The sequence below is a fragment of the Lepidochelys kempii genome, chromosome 7 (genome assembly GCF_965140265.1).
Source record: "Lepidochelys kempii isolate rLepKem1 chromosome 7, rLepKem1.hap2, whole genome shotgun sequence".
Taxonomy (NCBI): Eukaryota; Metazoa; Chordata; order Testudines; family Cheloniidae; genus Lepidochelys; species Lepidochelys kempii.
Genome location: NC_133262.1, coordinates 10,400,019 through 10,420,292, shown reverse-complemented (window position 1 = coordinate 10,420,292; position 20,274 = coordinate 10,400,019). Strand labels below are relative to the sequence as shown.

General features: G+C 37.9%; 1 protein-coding gene across 16 annotated transcripts in view; it reads left to right on the top strand.

Moving 5' to 3' along the window:
• The window catches only part of FOXP1 (forkhead box P1), a 493,539-nt gene that overhangs the window by 192,128 nt on the left and 281,137 nt on the right, over positions 1-20,274 (top strand). For 13 of the 16 annotated variants that reach the window (XM_073351104.1, XM_073351110.1, XM_073351094.1 and 10 more), the window contains one exon: positions 18,233-18,294. The gene's annotated coding sequence lies outside the window, so the exon portion shown is untranslated. Of the gene's footprint in view, positions 1-11,211; positions 11,374-18,232; positions 18,299-20,274 lie in introns of those variants that run through there. The other 3 variants (XM_073351096.1, XM_073351093.1, XM_073351099.1) reach the window with 2 other exon arrangements.

Genomic DNA, 20,274 nt, shown 5'->3' with positions numbered 1-20,274 from the left:
AAGAGAGGCACATCCCCTCTTCTGCATAGACATGCCCCAAAATGTGTACAATAATATAGGGCTTTTGTAGGTTGGAGGATGAAGATCAATTTTTCAATTATGCTTAAAAGTAGCTGACTAACGCGTTACTTTGTATACGCTGGCTAGGGCTTATTTGGCTAATGTTTGCCAGATTCTTCTGTTGCATATTAAAGTTTAGACCATAAGAGAGGTTCTTATTATTTGAAGAAAGTAGGCCAACGCTGAAGAGAATATTTTGGTGGTTTTGGTTGATTTTTGAAAAATGAAAGAAATATAGCTTGCTACCACCAGAAAAAAACATTACTACATTTGGCTGGGTAAGTGTTAAAATCTGACTGATTTTTGGTGTACATAGGCTTCATTTATGTGTAGTTTCCCTTCCCCACCCAAAGATCACAGATGTTACATAAAAGTTAATGCCTTTTATAGTAAATACTTTCCTTGCGTGAACTTGGTGTAAAGGTGGTTACAAGTGCTTTTGTCAATAAGAAACATTGCTAGATTTAGATGCAGTCAGAAGTTAATTTGTCAGAGTTAGAAACTTGTAAAACAAAACAGAAAACCTCTCCATACCCCTAGATATTTTAATGTCAACGTTTTCATTTTAGCCAGCAGGACAGCCATTTTTGAAGAATTTAGCTTTAAAAAATGTCTTTGTAAATTGGGATTTTAGGATTATCTATTTGGAGGACATTCTGTGTAATAAACAATCCCCATAAGTCAGTCAGTCTCTCTCTCTCTCTCCGTGTCACTCGCACACACGGAAATTTGGCATGTCTGCTTCCTTGGAGATGTGGTGATAATAAATGAACGTTTTATATGTCATTACATATATCGCAGCAGAACAAAAATCAGAAGATATATTATTCATTAGTCCCCTTACTATAAATTTAATCATCAAATATTTTTACTTCTTTGCCAAAACAACTGTTTTTTAATATATTAGCAATAATCCTTGCTAATACAAGTGACAGAGATCTTCCAGGTCATTAACACAGAAGAAAACAAAGATGAAATGATGGCTCTTAATTGTACTCATTTGAACATTAATAAATTTATACTAAGATTTAAGCACTTTTACTATTAAAAATTAAACTGAAGGGCCAGTGTGCAGATCATGTGCTTAGTGACGGTGGTCGGGTGCAGTGTTTGCATATTAGCTTGTCATTCCAATGATGAAATGGGCGTTTGAAACAAGATTTGGCCTTTTGAGGGACACCTACTTTTCCTTCTAATGTCTTGACATAGCATATTTTGTCATGGGTGCTTCTGCACTACATGAGCAAAAGCTGTACTGGTTGAATTCACACGGGAATGAGGAGTAACTTGTTCACTATCCTCAAGTCCTCCTGTTTCTCCTCCTCTTTCCCCCTCCAACTGTTTTGCAATATGCAGTCCCCTTTGAGCACTGCCCATGGAACTGGAGTAGTTCTAGCATGTAGATTTCCCAGAGGGCATACTCGTGTAGATGGCAATTTTAATGAGACCTGATTTAAGCAGTAGAATAGGTCCATAAAACTAATATAAACAGACTTTTAAGAGCTGTACTATTTGTCAGGGTGGTGAATGTAGAGGTGCGTCCATTGGCTTGAGGAAGAATATTATAATGAAAACTTCCCTGTATTACTTTGCACTGGAAAAAATTAGAATTATCGCCAAGAACTATCCTGAATCCAGGACAGGGCAAATACAGATTTCGTTGTTGTTTTTGTTTATAGAAAATATGGCTCAATTTTAGTGCCAAAAAGTCTCCAAGAATCTTAAAGTTGCATCACACATGAATGGGTGTGAACTCTATATTAGTGCACACAACTCGGGCCCAAAGGCTGGGTAAGGGTTTGTCTTATCTCTTCATTTAAGGCCACTATTAGGTTCATAAATAATCCAGCCTCTCTCTCACTCATGGTGCTAGCATGACTTTCTTACATGCAGGGGCCTGCTGATGTATCCATTTTACTCTCATCAGAAGGCCGAATCCTACATCAGGGAATATGGATGCAAACCAGTTTGCCCATGGCTTTTATTTAATGGAGCTAAGCAACTTCCATTGCTATCACTGGAGCTCTCCTGGGCCTGATGAAATGTCTCTCTTCTGGTGTTCTCCTTTCCCCTCTCCTGCTCTACTTAAAAGGGCCTTCTTTGCCACTGCCATGCCCAACATGATGTCCAAAGACTGGGCAGGGGGGAAATGGGATGATGGAACAGTGTGTGATGGGAAGAGAGGTGCAGACATGAGGACTGGGCCAACGGAGTGGGCTTGGGGTTAGGAGAGCAATGAGGTTTATTGAAAGAAGAGTTGGAGAGTCTCAAAAAGGGAAGAACAGTGAGGCAGCGAGGAGAATGGGAAAGGGCAGTGGAATGGGGCACAGATCAAAGGAGAGAATGGAAGAAGATCAGTTGAGTGCACTGCAAAAAGGCAAAGGATATGTGTCTTTGACTTGGTGATTTTGACTCCCCAGCCCCTGTTTTGGTTGCCCTTCAGAATAGCTAGGTCAACCGGCAATCTGTGACTGGTTAAATGCAGAAAATCAGGTGGGTTTCCTGAAGATCCAGCTATAGCAGTGACATACATTTAAATCGTGAGAAAGTGTATTTGCTTTTTCTCCCAAGATGCTCTAAGTGATTTGGCAGTTTGAGTGGTGCAGTATTATTGCACTTAGCGGTGCATTTATTAAATAAATTTGTTCTCCAACTCAAGTGTTAAGTGTGTCTTATGGAACCTTGCAGCCAATCTCAGTGGTTGCAGAGTGCAAATATTTTTAAAATTATGAAATTATATAGGACTTGGGCTGCATAGACCACTCAAGTGATTTATTAATTGAATGGTTTGATTAAATTTAATGTTGTTCTGGTTTATACAGACAGAGCCTGCATCCTTTGCATTGATAGGGACACACTGTGGGGCTGTCAGTGATGGTGCAGAGGTCCTGTATAAGGAATCTTTAGCACCCAATTAAATATTAACTAAGAAGATGTGGCTTGCTCTTTCCCTGTCCCTGAAACTGTGTTTTGACATCTAAGGCTGGTGATAAAAATTTGCTCTGCAAAATCCTTTGCAGTGCACTCTTATTTATGAGTAGATTATTTCTAAATTAATCATGCTAAAAATCTTGTCATTGTAACTGTGCCGCAGTTCAGGGCTGTATGAAGTATGTAAATAAAAAGTGCCCCCTTTAAATTTCATGTTAACTATATCTAGCCATTGCTGCAGCCACACTGTATCTGTTTCCTTAGAATGTCATTTTAAAGGTATCGTGGTTTCTGAGCGGCAGCTGTGATTGAAAAGTATGTAAACTAATCTTTTCTTGCTCGTGTCATTTTTATATTCTTATGTCAGAACACAAGAAGGCTGCTTTAAATTTGTCTTTCACTGTATATTCATTCTAGAGTCTAGTTTTTCTCGTGTTAGCACATATACTGTATTCTTTCCTCCATGCTGCAATTCAGTGCCAAAGTAAATGGCTACTCGTGAAAAGGTACCAAAATAGTTCGTTCCTGATTACTGTAAAATATGTTTATTTTCAGTGAAGAGTTTTTATTACCAATGCATAGAGTACAATTATCCTGCATGGTATCAGTGGCTTAAAAGAAGAAATACTCAAGCACCCTGTATTTTTAATATAAAGAGCAGTAATTTTTAATACTCCGAATTGCTTTTTCCGAAAGGGGAGGGGAGAAAGGGAGTTTTTGTTGCTTTTATGCCCGTACTGTATGTAGTTACTGCTTTTTTAAATCCAGACCATTTAAAATTAAACTCTTGGTTAATACTTCTGCATAAAAACGTCTTTGTCCCTTGATGCCCAACCACTGAAAATTAAATGTGGTTGTGGATATATATTTATTCATACCATACTTCACACCTGATCTTGTGACAGTATGACATAATCCTTGCCGCAAAGGTTTCTAGTGGAGCACTTGTGAAATAAATGGGAGAAGGTAGAAAAAGTGCCGTGAAGGCAACAAAAATAAATTAGCCGTTGAGTTCTAATTTTTTGCCAATTTATTTTAAAAAATTTAATATTCTTAGTCACAGGTATTGTCTTTGATCCATGCACAGAACCTTTGTCTGTGCCAATGGGAGTTCTGTCTGTGGATGGAAGGCAGTATATGCTGCTCAGTTTGTAAGCTGTGCAAATGTACAAGAATGTACATTTTCCTAGCTTGTGGTCCAAGTTACTTGAAGAGCCTGACATGAGTTATAAATGCTGTGTTTAAAGTAAAACTTCATTATGTTTCGGTGGTTTCGAAAAATGCGCAGGAATTGAACTTAAAGCGTTATTTCAAGGTATTATGATGTTTTAGTTAGACTTCGTATTCCTCTAATTTAATCTTTGCATACATTATTATTGTATTTTGGCATGGGCAGCATGTAGTTCTCAGTCATTTTGCATTACAGGCTTAGGTTTCCTTGGGAAGAGAAAAGAGACCAGGCCATATTCTTCTCTGCTACACAGTGCTGTACGTAAAATGGCAGTTACTCTGCATTTGCAGCAAGTATCATTTAGGGTAGAATTGTCCCACAGGGTTTAATTGTTTTAGAATTGTTCGTCAGATGTGACTGGCCCTCAGGAAGGAGCTGTTGTGTCTGCAGACATCCTTGTGCACCCACTAAGCACTACCTCTTTCCTTAATCATAGCAAATGCCTGTGTAGAATGTGGGAATGGTTTAGCAGTTGGATCCAAACCTGGTTCATATAAAGGGGGTTTATTTCTGTTTGGAAAATATGAGCCCATTTTTACATAGACCAGGTGTGGATTAAGTTCACTGAGCCATTCACCCAGCCCTAGGTTTGTGGAAGACTGTTATTAATTCTTACAAAGAAGTTGTACAGTCAAGTCAGAGACATCTCGTATTAAAATCAAACTGAAAAGGATTTTAAAAAAAATTAAGCGTTCATGATCCCAGATTGATAGCCCGAATATAGGTACAGGCTTAACCAATAAAAATATATTTATTTCCAAAGAAAATAATCCCATTTGCCTCCGTACCAAGGTCATGAGTGCTTAGGGTTTGTGTTTCTCCTCCACTGAACAATGACTGCTCTTATACCTAAGCAGCTGGATTTCTTGTTCTGCGTTAGGTGTCAGTGGTGTCATCAACAGTTGCACATGAAATCAGAAACCAAAACCTCTGTCTTGGCAGGTGAAAAGCTTTTTGCTTCACCTTTAAAAGGAGGACAAAACAGTCCGTGCAGCTCCACAGCAGCCTAACCGCTTTGCAACACAGAGCTAGAGAGACGCCTCTGAAACAGCCAGCTCAACTGTATGTGGAGCATGCCAGGGAGCCAGATGCTGCCACTGGAAGAATATCTTTAATAGTTAGTCATCTGGCTCCAGCTGTGCTAACCTAGGCCTGGTAGGCAGCCATGTGTTTGTGCCGGCCAACTGATGGCCAGACACTAGAGCAGACTTAAGCAATTAGTGCAGTCCCCCATCCGGTGGCTGGATTCGCTGTGTGTGTCCTGCAGATAACCACACTTGTTACTCAAACCAGAGACTTCTTGTGGTCTATGGGCATCAGCTATACTAGATTAATTTAGAGGGAGCCTCCCTCTGGCTGAGTCTTCGAGAGCTGTGCTAAGCTTATTTCAGTCAGTAGTCACTCTCTGAAAATTGAAAACTATGGATAGGAAGTCTATTGCTACAGGGTCAAATGTTGCCTCTGTTGTATATGCTCCATACGGCATTTTGCCTGAGTCAGGACTGTCAGGAAGCAGAGAAGTGGTGTATTTTTGGTGGTGGTGGTTGTTTTTTTTTCCCTCAGAAAGCACATTTTATTTGGTTTAGAGCAGCATTTTTAACAGAGAACAGAATTTTGACTTGGATATGTCATTATAGAAAGATAGTCAATTAAAAATAAGAGCTTTGAGTCAGCACCTCAATACTGCGGTGACTGGTGTTCTGTAAATATCTTTGAAGTATTGTTTTTGGTACCATTTTTATGTCAAGCTTTCACAGTATGAATCATTATGGTTACACTGGTGATTTTTCCCTAAAGAACACAATAAACCCCAAACAAAAGTGAACTGTTCTTTCAGTTAAACACGTAGGGCCCAAAACCTACCTTCGGATAAGGGGGGCATGCTTAAACAGCATAAATGATGCCGTGCAGCAACCGTGCCTCTGAAATGCAGTGTGTACTGATTCTACCTCCATCCATGTCCTCTTCTTAGTAGACCTGAACCTGAGAGACACTGAATTCCTCTTGTAAATTGCTGAATGCCTGTGTCTCCCATGCTCCTCAGTGAGGGTGCTAGAAGCCTCTCAGGGGTCCTGTTTAGGAGAGATGGCTGTTGCTTGTATTCATGACAGGGCTTGTTTGGGCACCAAAGCACTTGTTCCAGCTATCAAACTTTTGCATGCTGCTATCCCTCTTCCCTGGTAGATTCAGGAGATACTGAATATACAGTTGAAACCACACCAGCCAGGCTAAAACCATTCTTTTACTGAAGTGGATTTTAGCTGGGCATGTTGTGTTGTGTGCAGAAAGATCAGTGCTTTGTGAGGATGGACAGAGGAGGCTGGCAAATGGGAGTGTGTGAGCGACTGTGTGCTGCGAGGGGGCCATGTTTGCGAGAACATACAACCTTTTCCTATGTTGTGGCAAGTTGTGTCAGAGGAGGCTTCGTAATACATGATACGAATGTCATCGGTGAAAGAGTGCGGCATGTTGGTGGCCTGTACCAGGTGCGTGGGACAGGATAATAAGCATAACGTAGGGAGAGTACAGTCAGAGAGGAACCCTCCTTTATGAGCTTGTGGCGCTATACATTTTTTTTAACTCATTTTTTACCTTTACTGTCATGAGAGGATAACTTTACCCAGTGCTGTGCACATGCTCTAGTGCTGCCTTCTGGGATCCATCCTATCTAGTAAGTAATGTAAGATGTGCCTTTGCCCCGCCCATCAGGAGGGGAAAACCTTGTACTGTGATGTTCCAATCTTCTCGCCTCATGACCCTACAGGTAAATATTAAATTTTGCAGTGGCATACAGCAGTTCCTCGATTGTGGGCAGTTTAAAATAATTGGTGCAAATATTTGAAATCCTAAATGGAAAAATGTGAATAATATTTAGTTTCCTTTCCCCACATTTCTTCTCTCACATCCCATTTGGAGAGACAATCCAGAATCCAATCCAAAATCAGATCCAACATACCCATATTTCTTGAGCATGTGATTTTGTTGGGCACAACCTTCTTCACCCTCTCAATTTTCACTCTGTGACACAAAACAAGAGAAGCGGTGAGATTGAAATTTTGACCAGTACGTTATCCAGATACCTGACACAGTGTGTTGATATGAGAGTGCCTTTACCACAAGGACTTTCTTGGTGGTTTTGCAGCTCCCAATAAGTAGAAAAAGCAGAACTAATAATGTGAGATGCTAAATTTTTTTTTTCTTTAGGAAATTGATTAAATGCAAAAATGTACTGTAGACATATTTAAATACTATTTTAAAATGTGATGGGCAGGAAGCATAAGTGATGCCATTTGGTTTTGTGGCATCAGTGTGGGCTGGTTAAGGAGGTGGGGATAAACTTTGGGGATTATTGATATAGCATGAGAAGAGCCAGATGGTTGTATTACACATCTTTTGTGTACTTGTTTGCTTCTTAAAGCAGTTGCAGAATTTTGCCTTGGGCAAAATTTTCTCTGTGCTTGTGTGTTCCCCTCTGAATTTACTTTTGACAAAGTGCATTGCAAAGATGCAGGAATACTGTGCTTTTTCACTTCCTTTCCCTCCTTTAAGTTTGTTGAGTCAACAGAATTGTGCTTAAAAGTAGTTTTTGACTTCTGAAATAAGTTAGTATTTAGGGCAGGTTTTGTGTGTGTGTTCTGCACCAACCGCCCGTTAGAATATTGCTTTTAAGAAGTGTCATTTTTTAAATTTTCCTTGTGTGTTTTGGAGAATGAACTGCAAAAATGGCAAACTAATTTTTTTTAATGTACTAGTTATGTAGTGTTCTTGCAATAAAGAAATGTTGTCTTAAAGATTAATGAGCTAATGTTTCCATTACTTATTTTAGGTTTTGAAATTGTGGTGTACCTGATTCATGTTATCAAAAACACTTACTTTGTGGTATTCAGGTTGAGTGGGAGATGGTTATGATAGGTAGGTGGTTCTTAACTGGATGTTTATGTGACATTTGTTGGAACTGCTTATCACCGGAACCACCAGAATTTACATATATTTGTTATTTCCCTTTGAAAGCAAATTATGCTTTATTTCCCATAAAAGATGAGTTGTTTTAAGAGTTTTCTTAAGTAAGATTTACAATGTAGAGGCCTGATGCTTCTGTCACACCGGTTATATGCCAGTGCAACTCCATTGACTTGGTTGGGTTTATTCCTGATTTACTTCACTGTAGGTATGTAGGCAAAGAATCAGGTCCCTATATTTTTATCAGTTACATTGGAAACTATCAAAATAATTGTAAATATGCTTAATCTCTTCTTTTCTGTGAGTGAGGAGCACACTGGTAGAAGTCCACCGTATTCACGTGAGTAGTACCTGTGTTTTTTAGGAGATTGTGTACAGCAAAAAATAAAAATGACTCCCGAGTGGTGGGCCCAATCCTGCACTAGTCTACTCAGGCAGAAGTCCCATTGAATTCCTTCCCGGCCTGGAAACTATGGGATCAGGCCCTTTATTTGGAACCAAGAGTATTTGATGTGAAAACAAGAAATGTACAATTCTAACCGTATTGAAATTTCTGTCTGTTTTTAGTCACAAGTCTGAAGTGACTACTTCTAATAATGATGCCATTGTACTCATCCTATCTGATCAGTTCTTGAAATGTTTTAGTAAGTCTATCTTACAACATTATAAGAAGATAATCAGCTGCCTTAGAAGGTCCCCATCTGGAGTATAGAGTTCTTTTACTGAAAGATGTTTTGCCTTTTTGAGATAGCTCTCGCATTTCATCATCTGTTGTGCAGAGATGAAGTGCATATGAAAAGTCAGTGACTCTGAATCCATCTGTTGTTATTATTTTCCACTGATAATTGGCTTGAACAATGAAATGTCTGTGTCTGTAGCCTTTGAAACTGTACACCCTGTTTATTTTCTGGAGGTCTTACTCCATTCTCTCCACCCCACACTTTTTTTTTTTTTTTGGGCTTCATTTTCTCTCAAGTTTATAGTTAGTGGAGCTTGCATGAAGATGACATCTTTGACTCTGGGCATCAGTATGTGTCACTCAGCATCTAAAGCTTGCCTACATATTTTTGTCAGAGTCCTATGTCTTTTCTGTTTGCTTCAGTATAGAGCAGTCTTACAGCAGGAAGACTGGCAGATCCAGAATGTATAGACACCTTACCTGAAATGTGGTATTTATTTCACTTTTCTTATTAAAATATTAATTTAGAGTCCAGTATCTAATACTTATGAAATTAGATACTACCTATAATTGTATAATATATTCAGTTGCATCTAGTTTTGCACGATACAGAGCATTAATATTGGATTCCACTAACAGCAGTTCCATTAGCCTGCTCAACCAGTATGAGATATATATGAGCAGGGAGGCATAACTACCAGCCAGAACTGCCAAAACAGTCATTAGAAGCTCCATTGGGATGGACAAAGGCTTTTACACAGTGATATACTGATTAAATTTTGTTCTATGGTTTATTTGCATCAAGGTTAGATCACTATCGTCTATGTGAACCGTATTACCTAACACCTTATTTGGAAGGTCATTTCAATGCAATAATAGTGAATAAATATAGGGGTTCTAAAATTTCTTGTGGGATCCCTTCATGGAGGATTTTTTATCCTGTTAGGTTTTACTGGCTCATGATAGCAATTTTATTTTTCTTTTTGCTCTGATTGTGAATTTATGCAAGGGAAAGTAAAAACTGTCTCTTCCCTCCTCCCCTCATGCTACAGGAGTGCAAGGAAGGGTAATAAAATAGGTTAGTCAAATGAAAAGTGCTTGTTCCTCACTAGAATCATTAGTGGAATCCAATATCGTACCAAATCAGCTGTGCTGCATGCTTTGGAATCCAAGCAAATATATGGTGCCTCTTTTTAAGCCCAAATCCTCTTTTTTTGTGTGTGTAAGTGATCTTTCAGAATGCAATTTAGGTACGGAACATAGGGCAGTAGTATACAGTACATATCACACTGTAGGCTGTAGCATTAGAAAAGAAGGCAGGGGAGTATAATCTTATTTATGTTTCAGTAGCAATCGTTTAATACTGCAAGTTATTAAAAATAATTAAATTACTAAAGCCAACATGTAGCTAGGACTTACAATAAAAGGTCAATGTGATTTGACTCCTTAAATTAAGAAGGGACACTAGTGAATTACAATTGCTTAAAATTTTTGCTTTCTGATTCTGTTCTTGGGGTGTAAGGATGAATGCGACTAGAACATATTTATTTTCTCTGGAAACGAGAATACATTGTGGCATTATGTTATGTATATTTAATTGCAATAATAAATGCTTAGGGGTGTTTGGTGGGAAACATGGTCTTTGGTAATTGTAGTTGTTTTTGGAAGTAAATATATTTTTGAGATACTTTTATGAGGACTATTTTAGAAATGACATTTTTAAAAAAATCTTCAGAAATTTCTTCCTTTCCCCCACATAACCAGTAAAATAGGAATGTATTAAACTTACAATAATTAATTAAAACTATACTTTGTATGTGAAATGTGTTTTTATGTACAAAAAAGAAAATAGAGGGACAGCACAAATCGTAGAAATTCAGATTTTATATTCTAACTCAACAGTGACTGTTCCCTGTTAAGTCCCCTTTTAGGAAATGAATGGACTGGAATTCTAATGAATTTTTATTAGGAGTGAAAATGAATTTTCAGGTGGTGGTTTGGTCTGTTTCTGGTTTGGTGGGGTATGTGGTAAAGCCAATGTATGGCTGACAAATGATTTATTTATTTTATTTTATTTTGCCAGAACAGTTCCCAGATTAGAAATTAATATGATTCATATTGATTATTGCTGTTACTATTTAGTATTGTGTGAGCACAGACTTCAGCTGTGTGCTTTTTTAGCTACTATCCCCTTAAACAGGCTGTGTAGCTTGTCAGAGATCAGGACAGGTAGAATGCACAGCAGGCGTCTGATTTGAGCCAGTTACTCATTTGCTGAGTGTTTGTGTTTATGCAAAGGGGCCTCTTCCTGCATATTTAATCTAGAGTAAGGCAGTGGCTTTTGTTGTGTTTAGACCACATACCTTCAGTCCTGCTTCCTTACACTGCAGCCAGTATTGAAGCACAGAAAGCCTGGATAGTTAAAGTGCTTTCGTGTTTTCAAACTCACAACTTTCTGCAGTTGGTTGGGAATTATTGTACAGCTCAAAGCCTTGCTCCTCCTCATTAATGGGTAAGTTTGTATTTCATTAAAATATGTTACTTTTGTTTCTCTTCCCCTTTATAAATGCACAAAATGCTTGATATTATTTATTGTCCAGTCCTCCTTAAAGCAGTCCTGGTCAGCTGAGGTAGTGAATTAGATCAAGAATACAGGTGCTTCTGGAGTATACCTTTGAGCTTAGAGCTAAATACTGTATTGCAATAGACAGGTTATTTTGAAGGGGGGGAGCAGGGGAAATGAGTTCAGCTTTATTCTTTGTACTAACGAATCCTGTTTTGTAACTATCCTGAAGATAATGCTTCCATTGTTTGCCGAAAGCTTTCAAACAATGTGCAACACAGAACTGTAAAAGCAGCAAGAAACTCTTGTCTTTATTGTCTCCCAAGCAAGGGTCCTCACCAGAATGTCTGTGCTGTAATAGGAAGGTTTTTCTTTGTGGAAATTGAATAGTCTCTTCATTGATATTAATAGCACACTAGAGATGTTAGCCATGATGCAGAGTACCAGGACTATAGAGTAGGGAACCTGATATTGCGGGGGGAAAAAATGACAGTCCTATTGCTGCTCAGTGTGGGAGACATCCCTCCATGAGAACAGAGTTTGCATAATGGCACTCTAGGTTAACTGTTTACTATAGGCATTTTAATCTCCAGCTCTTTTAATATAGATGTAATTACTGTCACTTGCTCTCGTACTTATTAACTCTACAGCTCAGTTTCTGATTCAGTCTGAACAAATTACTTTTAAAAATGACTTTCTAGCAAATCCGTGCAGTGTGCTTGTACAGTACATTCTACTGTATATACAGTGCAGGCTTTAATAGTAATAGAAATTCAGCTTCCTTTTCAGAGTCAAATGAGAGAGAATTTATACCAAAAACACAGAAAAAAATGACAAAGGGCCCATCTTCAAAGCAGAGTGTTGTAATACATAAGAGTATTTGGAGAAATGTGGAAAATGTGTATCAAGGCCAGTAGCAGTTTTGGTTACCAATTAACTATTTCCTTCATTTGAGTAACTCGTCTCAAACAGAAGAGTGTGCTGTTCCACCACATGTTGGAAAGTGTGAGCATCTGAATAAAATTTCATCAATCTTATTAAAATATGTAGGGACTTTGGTCTTCTTGCGTGCAAATCAGCCTATAGACTCCTAAGCATTTGTTAACAATAAGACTGGTGAGGGTTTTCAATAACAAAATTACAAATACCATACCTAATTGTAAGTATATTACTTTTATACTCTGGTTTAAAAAAAAAACAAAACTTTTTATGAGGAAAAGTACCTCAGTCAAAGCACCTTGTGTGATTAGCGCTATTGTATTCTTAAATTTTGATTGATAGAGATAATAGTTTTCACTTAAAAATACAGACAGGTACTTTAACTTTCCATGACAATAGCTATTTGCATTTCTTTTATCTTTTTGTTTAACATTTGTGGGGGTTGGGATGGATTTGATTATTAACTCTTATTGCACACTAAGGTAAATGCTAAAACAAAGCTTTTGTTAAAGCTTCAAAGGTAAAACAGCAAATATTGTTTTTAGGCTTCAATATTTAAAGGCTGTTAAAGGATACCTCAAAAATATTTTCACATGACCATGACCAAGGATATCACTTTGTTATAAGGTAAGAGAGAGTAGCTTTTTTTCCCCTGTAAAGATGGGCAGGCTTCTGCATTGCTGGTTTTTTGGCAGGCTGAAGACTTTTTCGTATGAGAGAGAGAGAGAGAGAGGCAGGGAGGGAGAACAGTTTAGACTAGTGCTATCTGTCTCACATGAAAAGAGATTCAAAATTTAAGTTCACAAGAATCTGAAAGATACTAGCACAGACGGTTCAAAAGAATGGGCACTGTGAAGAGTAAAATATCATGCAATGGAGCGTTTGTCAAATGGGGATATGTATATTATGTTTGAAGCCAAGAAAGCTAGAAGGTTAGTTTCTGTTAAACCAAAAATGAGTAAATAAAATAATAGCACACAAGTCGCAAAAGGAGTGCACTACGCACTAGTGGGTTGTGGAAGTGTGTTCAGAATTCCCTAAATGTGTAGTTTTGAAAGGTAGACTTCACAGTTGTGGGTACTGAAAGTAACACTTTTTTTTGTCTTTAAATGGTGCCAGAGTAACGCTGTAAGATACAGATTCAGTGGCTGCTCCACAGTGGTTGGGGAGGAATCTTTCATATTACTACTTCAGTTATATGTGAGGTCAAGTTTCAAGATGAGAATTATAACACAGCCTCAAAATGGTTAAGACTGGCATTAACTAATGTATGGAAAGTCATTTTAAGAAACCGTGAAGACGTTGCAAGGCTAAAATGCACTGTAAGATTTGATTATTTTGCTTTCTTAACGTTCTGTAAGATGTTCTCTTATCATTTGATTGGACATTTGACAGGTTTGATACTTTCTGGGAACATGTTATGGTCTTTAAGTCAGAAGAATCCAACAAGGGCTAGTAGCTCTCTTTTATGCTAAGTAATTTATATGAGTCAAATAACCAGTTTATCAGTGAAAGATGCTAGACTTATGACCATAGTTCAAATTTTGTACTGTAAGCAATGTGTACTTAACTTGCCTGTTAGCTGTACTTGTATATGATAGTTGATAAAAAAAAAAAATTAAATGAACTGCGATTAGGGATGTTGGCCAAAACTGAGTGTTTCTTTTCTAGCATTGTGATAGAAATGAAATTTAATAATAATATTTTAAATGGAGGAGATTTTCAGGGCTTAGCTTTATCCTCATGATATTTATTTTATTTCAACTTAGAATAAATAAAAAGTGCCCGTATGTGGGCTTTGAGCAGCCAGCAAATTCTTAAAAATGAAAGTGCAATATGAGCAGCTCACTTCTTCCACCAACCATCAGCACATCAGCAAATACAAACACTATACATTTGCCTGTGGCACAATCCATCTACCCTTCTTCAAAGACCAGGTGAAATAAACACACCCTGCCTTACACCTTTGGCTTTCCATCTACATTTCACTTTCCAAATAGGTAATAATGACACCTGGGTCAGAATATGGCGCCTACAGTATCTCATGACAGTCAATATATATCGCACAATAAAAAAAATCATAATCCTGATAACTATTGTGGAAGCACTTCTATATGGTAGTCTTTAAGTTATTCAGTTTTTAAAATTTTTTAGGTTCTCAAACTTCAACTCTGGTTCTGATGAAGGCCTATGAGCACCTCTCTACTAGTCATTGTTTAGCAGAATCATTATGCACATCAGATTCTCTAAATTAAAAAGAAAGTTGAACTATAAACAAAATAGCAGATAAAAGTACATTAATTCATTTTTGGCTTCTTTGCAGCCCTTACTTTTTTTCGAACTAAGCTCCCCCACACACTCCAAAACAAAATAAAATCACAAAGATAATATATAATGAGAGCAAATGTCAGCCTGGTTGTCTAGACTTAACTATAACTTGGTTAGATTTGAAGGAAAAAATAGTCTGTTATTCCATTATTGGATCTCACAATTTAAAAAAAAAATAAAAAATTCTAATTGTGGTTCTGAGGTTTTTATATTTCGGGGCTTCTAGGAAGCCTTGCAGTAAACAATTAAAACAGAAATGTTCAGTTAATATATTCAGGTGTGAAACTAAAGTTGTCACTAACAAAAATCAGTCCATCAATAAATACTAAATCAAATTTCTGAAACTGTCTAAAAAAAAAAAAAAAAAGAGAGAGTCTGCTTTCTAGGTATTGAAATGGAGTTTTTCCCCAGAGGTTTTGGTTTCTAATCATATTTATCCCTTGTAGGCTCTTCAAGGCAGGGATGTTGGCCCCAATCCTGCAAACACTTGTGCCCGTGAGCAACATTCTGCAAGTGAGAAGTCTCATTGAGATACTACTCACCTTTGTAAAGTTACTCAAGGGAGCCAGTGTGTGTGGGAGGTGGGCCTGTGTTCATCACACTTTGGCTTCTGTACAATGCCACACATGCTCTAGTACTATACGATACTACTGTTTAATTAGTATAATCTTCCTCCCCAGGTCCCCCCGATTTCATTGTCTGATTTATATTATTGATTGAATATAGCTTTACAATCATCACTCACGGTTAGGGCCCCATCCTACAGCACTCACACAACTCGCTCTTTCGGATACGATTTGTCCCCCTGAAGAAACTACCCGTGAGAGTAAAGGTTGTAGGATCAAGCTACTAGGGCGCCATCCTACTGTGAGCTCAATGGCAAAGGTTATTGTGTCTTCAGTGAGAGCAGACTCAGGGCCAGTGTGACTAGTCAGGACCTGATCCAAGTCCCACTGAAATCAATGAAAGGCTTTCCACTGACATCAGTATGCATTGGATCAGGCTCTTAATCCATTTAGAATCATTGCCAGCACTGTCATTTAAAAAAAAAAAATGCAGTCTGCTCCCCCAAACAGTCCTGTTTTAACAAATTACAGTAAAAATGTCTTTTAGCCAAAGATCTCCAAGTGCATTGCAAAGATAGGCATTTCCTACATTATCCCCACCCCACCGTTGGATAAACTTGAGATGCAGAGTGGTTAAAGCCAAACATTTCAATCATGTCTACTAAAATCCCAATCCTGCAAATACTTACACTTGTTAGTAACTTTACTCATGTCTGCAGTGCCATTTAAAGTCAATGAGACTACCTGCATACATAAAGTTACTCACATGTATAAATGTTTGCAGGATAGGGGCCATCATTTACATGTCAAAGTTTTGGGGTTCTCAGGCAGCTCAGACTTGTGTTTTTTGGAAAATGTTGACCTAAGCCCAAGATCACATACCCAGTCAGTGAGTGATTCCCTAATAGAACTGAAATAATCATCTTTGATTCCAGCCCTGTGTTCAAGTTGCTAAACCATGCTTGCCTCCCTTGAGCAAACACTAGTTTGGGGTTGTTTGGGTTTTTTTGTAGCATGTGTACTGAATATGCTCCACAGGTGTTTAGAAAAATGGGCAAATGTTATATGGGATTTGAGACATTACCAAGAGACAACTTTATTTGAAGTAGTCATTTTCAGGTATTTTTTTTTTTAATTCAATTTTAAAATGGTCTACTTGTATCCTGCCAATCTATTCTGTGTTGCAAAGTGCAGTACCACAGGTTTGCCTGAAACATCCAGAAAATAGATACAACAGAACTGATAAACATGAAAATAGATTTAAAGGACCTGATCAAGATCATATTTCCACCAAAGTGGAGTAAAAACCTTTATTGCCGTGACTCTAACAGTAAATAGTATGTCAGAGTTCATGTATTTTGCTTGCAAGGTTTTGATGTTTGAAGGTGAGACCTACCTATTGTGCTGTTAATATTGTGCCTGTCTTTTCAGGCCTCAATCAAGAAAATCTTTACTTACCCAAGTAATCCCACTGAAGCCAGTGGGACTGCTTGCAAGCGCTTATAGATCTTGGACCTTAGTCTCCAATATTTTATTATGAGAACTATGTAAAACTTCTCATTAGAGGTGTTTAAAAAAATCATCTAATTTTTGCAAATGAGCAAAAAATCAAAATACAGTACTTTCCATTTTCATCTTGATTTTAACCATTTTTGTCTTGCTAAAAATGTCATTTTTCAGAGGTGTAAAGGTGACATGTAATTGTAAAAATTGTCTGTGTTTGCAGAATAAATGGTAAATAAATGAATTTCCTTCTGAAAGGCTCCCCCACCCCACCCCTGAGTAAAATGGATGGCAAAAAGCTGCACCAGATCCTGGAAATGGCATACTCTGTCAGTTGATCAGTTTCACAAACACTCCCAAAGGACCCCACCTTTATCGTGTGAATTTTGTGAAACAAAGTTTTATACAGCCTTATTATTTCACACACTAAAATTTCGTTGAGTTTCTGTTTCATGTTACATTGTCTATATCAGCAAATGCTTGCATATTTGTCTGCCTCTAATGAATTAACATTAGATATTACGTGTACTTCTGCACACTGTTTAGAAGATCAACATTTCAGTTAAATTATGTTATAGTTTTATTCTATTAATGCTTTTGGTCAATTGACATGGAATTAATTCTAAACACTGTTAGTAACTTGATCTAAATTAATAAACAAATGTTTTTCTTTTCTCTTCTACCATATGTTGATCCCAATTACGTGAACAGAAAGTGGCAGATTGTCATGTTTCTTAAAGGATTACATAGTGTTTTGCATAAGAGAGAGTACACAAGATGCAGCGATATAGGTTGTAACACACTTGCTGTTCTTCCTTTCTACTCTATTTTTTACTGACACCCATTTTTCTTATTAACCCTGTGCACTTGGTGTAAAAAGAGGACCTGAACACCCCAAATACCAGTAAACTACTTTCTGAATTAAGCATGACAGATGCATCTCCTCCAGGGCTATATCTTTTGGAAAGGGGGCGGGGGGAGGACGACAGAGAGAACATAAATAGAATTACAGGGGTTACAAACACACACACACACAAACACACACACACAAATTAACTAAGCAGAGACCTATTCAAGCAAGTCTGCGTTCTGAAACAAAGGACGTGAGTCATATATTATTCAAAGTGAAACTAAATTGATAGACATCAAGATTAAGAAAGTTTATGGTAGAGAACAAAGGTGTCTCATCTTCAGGGATTTTTTTCCTCTGCCCCCCTTCCCTCCCCCCAAACGCCACATTGTTCTTGTTGAACCGAAGAGCCTCACGCTGGCTGGTACTGATAAGCAGCAGTCCTGTGACTTTATTGTTTTTATTAACTCTCTCTGAAAGTCATTCACCATTAAACACAATTGAATTCATTTGTTGTTTTATTTATGTTTGTACTTGCTAATGTGGTAACAATGAAAATGCTTCAGATGTTGTCGCTAGCACTGATCTGCCAATGACATTGTGGTATCCTCTTTGTCTCCAGGGTAAGAAGAGTGACCTTTTTGGGTGGCTGGAACTGAAGATTGCTTTGCAGAAGCAACTAAAGTAGGTAAATACAAATACCATTTTGCACTTAGTTTGTATAGACTGACCTGCCTATATATGGGCCCAATCCTGCAAAACCCATGCATATTTCTTACTTGCGGAAGTAGCCCCTGGATTTAAATGGGAATGCTTGCGTGAGTAAGGACTGTAGGATTGGGCTCTAACACACTTTTCTAACCATATTCTGCCCTAACTTAAACCGTGTTCATCTCCCAACTAAACCAATGAGTTAGACCCTCTGTTGAAACTTAGGGAAAGAAGCACAAAGGTGGCCCTTTTGGCTCACGTCCAGCTGCCTCTGGGGCCATTTGGCCACCAATCTTGTCCTCAGTCTAAATGAGAGCAGTCTTCTCTAATTTATGTTGGCTGTCTATTATCCAACTGGCTCTCCCTGCAGCTGGGGATCATGTCATACCCTCTCTCTCAAAGATGCCCCACTCCTTCCGCACTGAGTGGTGTCAGAGATGCTATTGTCTCCTAGCCAGCTGAAGACTCCATTTATATAAGATGAATCCCAAGGGATGGTCAAATTGGCATTATGGCTGCTTTGATTTGGGCTAACACAGCAGCGTAAGAGCAGAATTTGGCTCTTAATCTAGTTACTACTACTTATCCTTGTAACAGTTAAAATGCATGCTTTTTGGTCTTTTGGGGCATATCTAAAAGAAAACAAAACAAATCAGCTCCCTGAAAGCATTCTTTCTTTAAAAAAATATGAAAATCCTTCACTTCTACCTTAACTCCTTGCCTTTCTTTTTGTTGACTTTTGTAAGTTTAAAGTTAGAAAGGAATATTAACATCACAAAAGTAGTGATTCATAAAATTAACTTGCAGAAGACAGGAGTAACGCATGTCAGTGTTTGGTATTGAAGTGGTGTCATCTGACTGAGGTTCATATGGCTGCTTTATAATCACCTTCTTTCAGAAATTAATAGTCGGTTAAGCACCATAGCAACAAGCGACACTGATGTAACCGTTAAGCAGTGGCTGCCGTTCACTGTGATGTCAGTGCTGTTCTCTTGACCTTCTTTGAATATAAAATGATGATTTCATTTTAAATTTAGAATTTTACAGAATGATTAAATATATCAAAGAATTAGAGCTATTTTATTTATTTATTTTTTAAAAAAACATGTTAAGGAAAAAAATCTCAACGCATTCTCTTCTGTTTCAACTTAAAATAGATTTATGGATAATGGGTTCTTTAGCTCTTTGTTGCCAAAAAAAAATCTATTCAGACAGGATGAAATTCATGGAGTTCAAGTGAATATTGCAATCTATGGCTGTTCCTGTGGTTTATGTCAGCAACACGGTATGCCTTTCCTTGGAATGTGGATATTATTATTGTTTGCTTAAGGGGTGCCTCGGATGTCTTAGGTATTTTTCAGACATTCGAGAAGGGACAGACCCTGCCCTGATAAGATCACAGTCCAAGGCATATAGCTGTTTTGTTTCTCCTTTTGGTTTGATTTAAATTGGCCTGATGCATAACGAAAAACTTTGCACACTGGGATACATCAGACCCCCTCATGCTTTACCGTATGCTTGTAAAGAAGAGCTTAATGCTGCAATATGTGGACATCCTATTACATGATATACGTGAGTTTAGGAATACTATTTGCAGTACAAAACAATGTTTTAAACTAACCTGAAGTTTCTGACCTACATCTCTGCAAAAGCAAGGATACTTTGTGTTACGGTAGCTATGATACAACACATGCTTGGGCTTGTCCTCTTGCATGCATCATGTAATACTGAGTAGCTTCGATGAGTCAGAATCGTAATGTATAAGGCCAGAAGGGACCATTAGATGATCTAGTCTGACCTCCTGTATATCACAGATGATTACATTTAATCCAGTTCCCCCAGGTATTAAGCCCAGTAACTTGTGTTTTGACTAAAGCGCAGCTTGTTACACATCTTCCAGAAAAGCATCTAGACTTGATTTGAAGACATCTTGGAGAATCTACCACTTCTTCG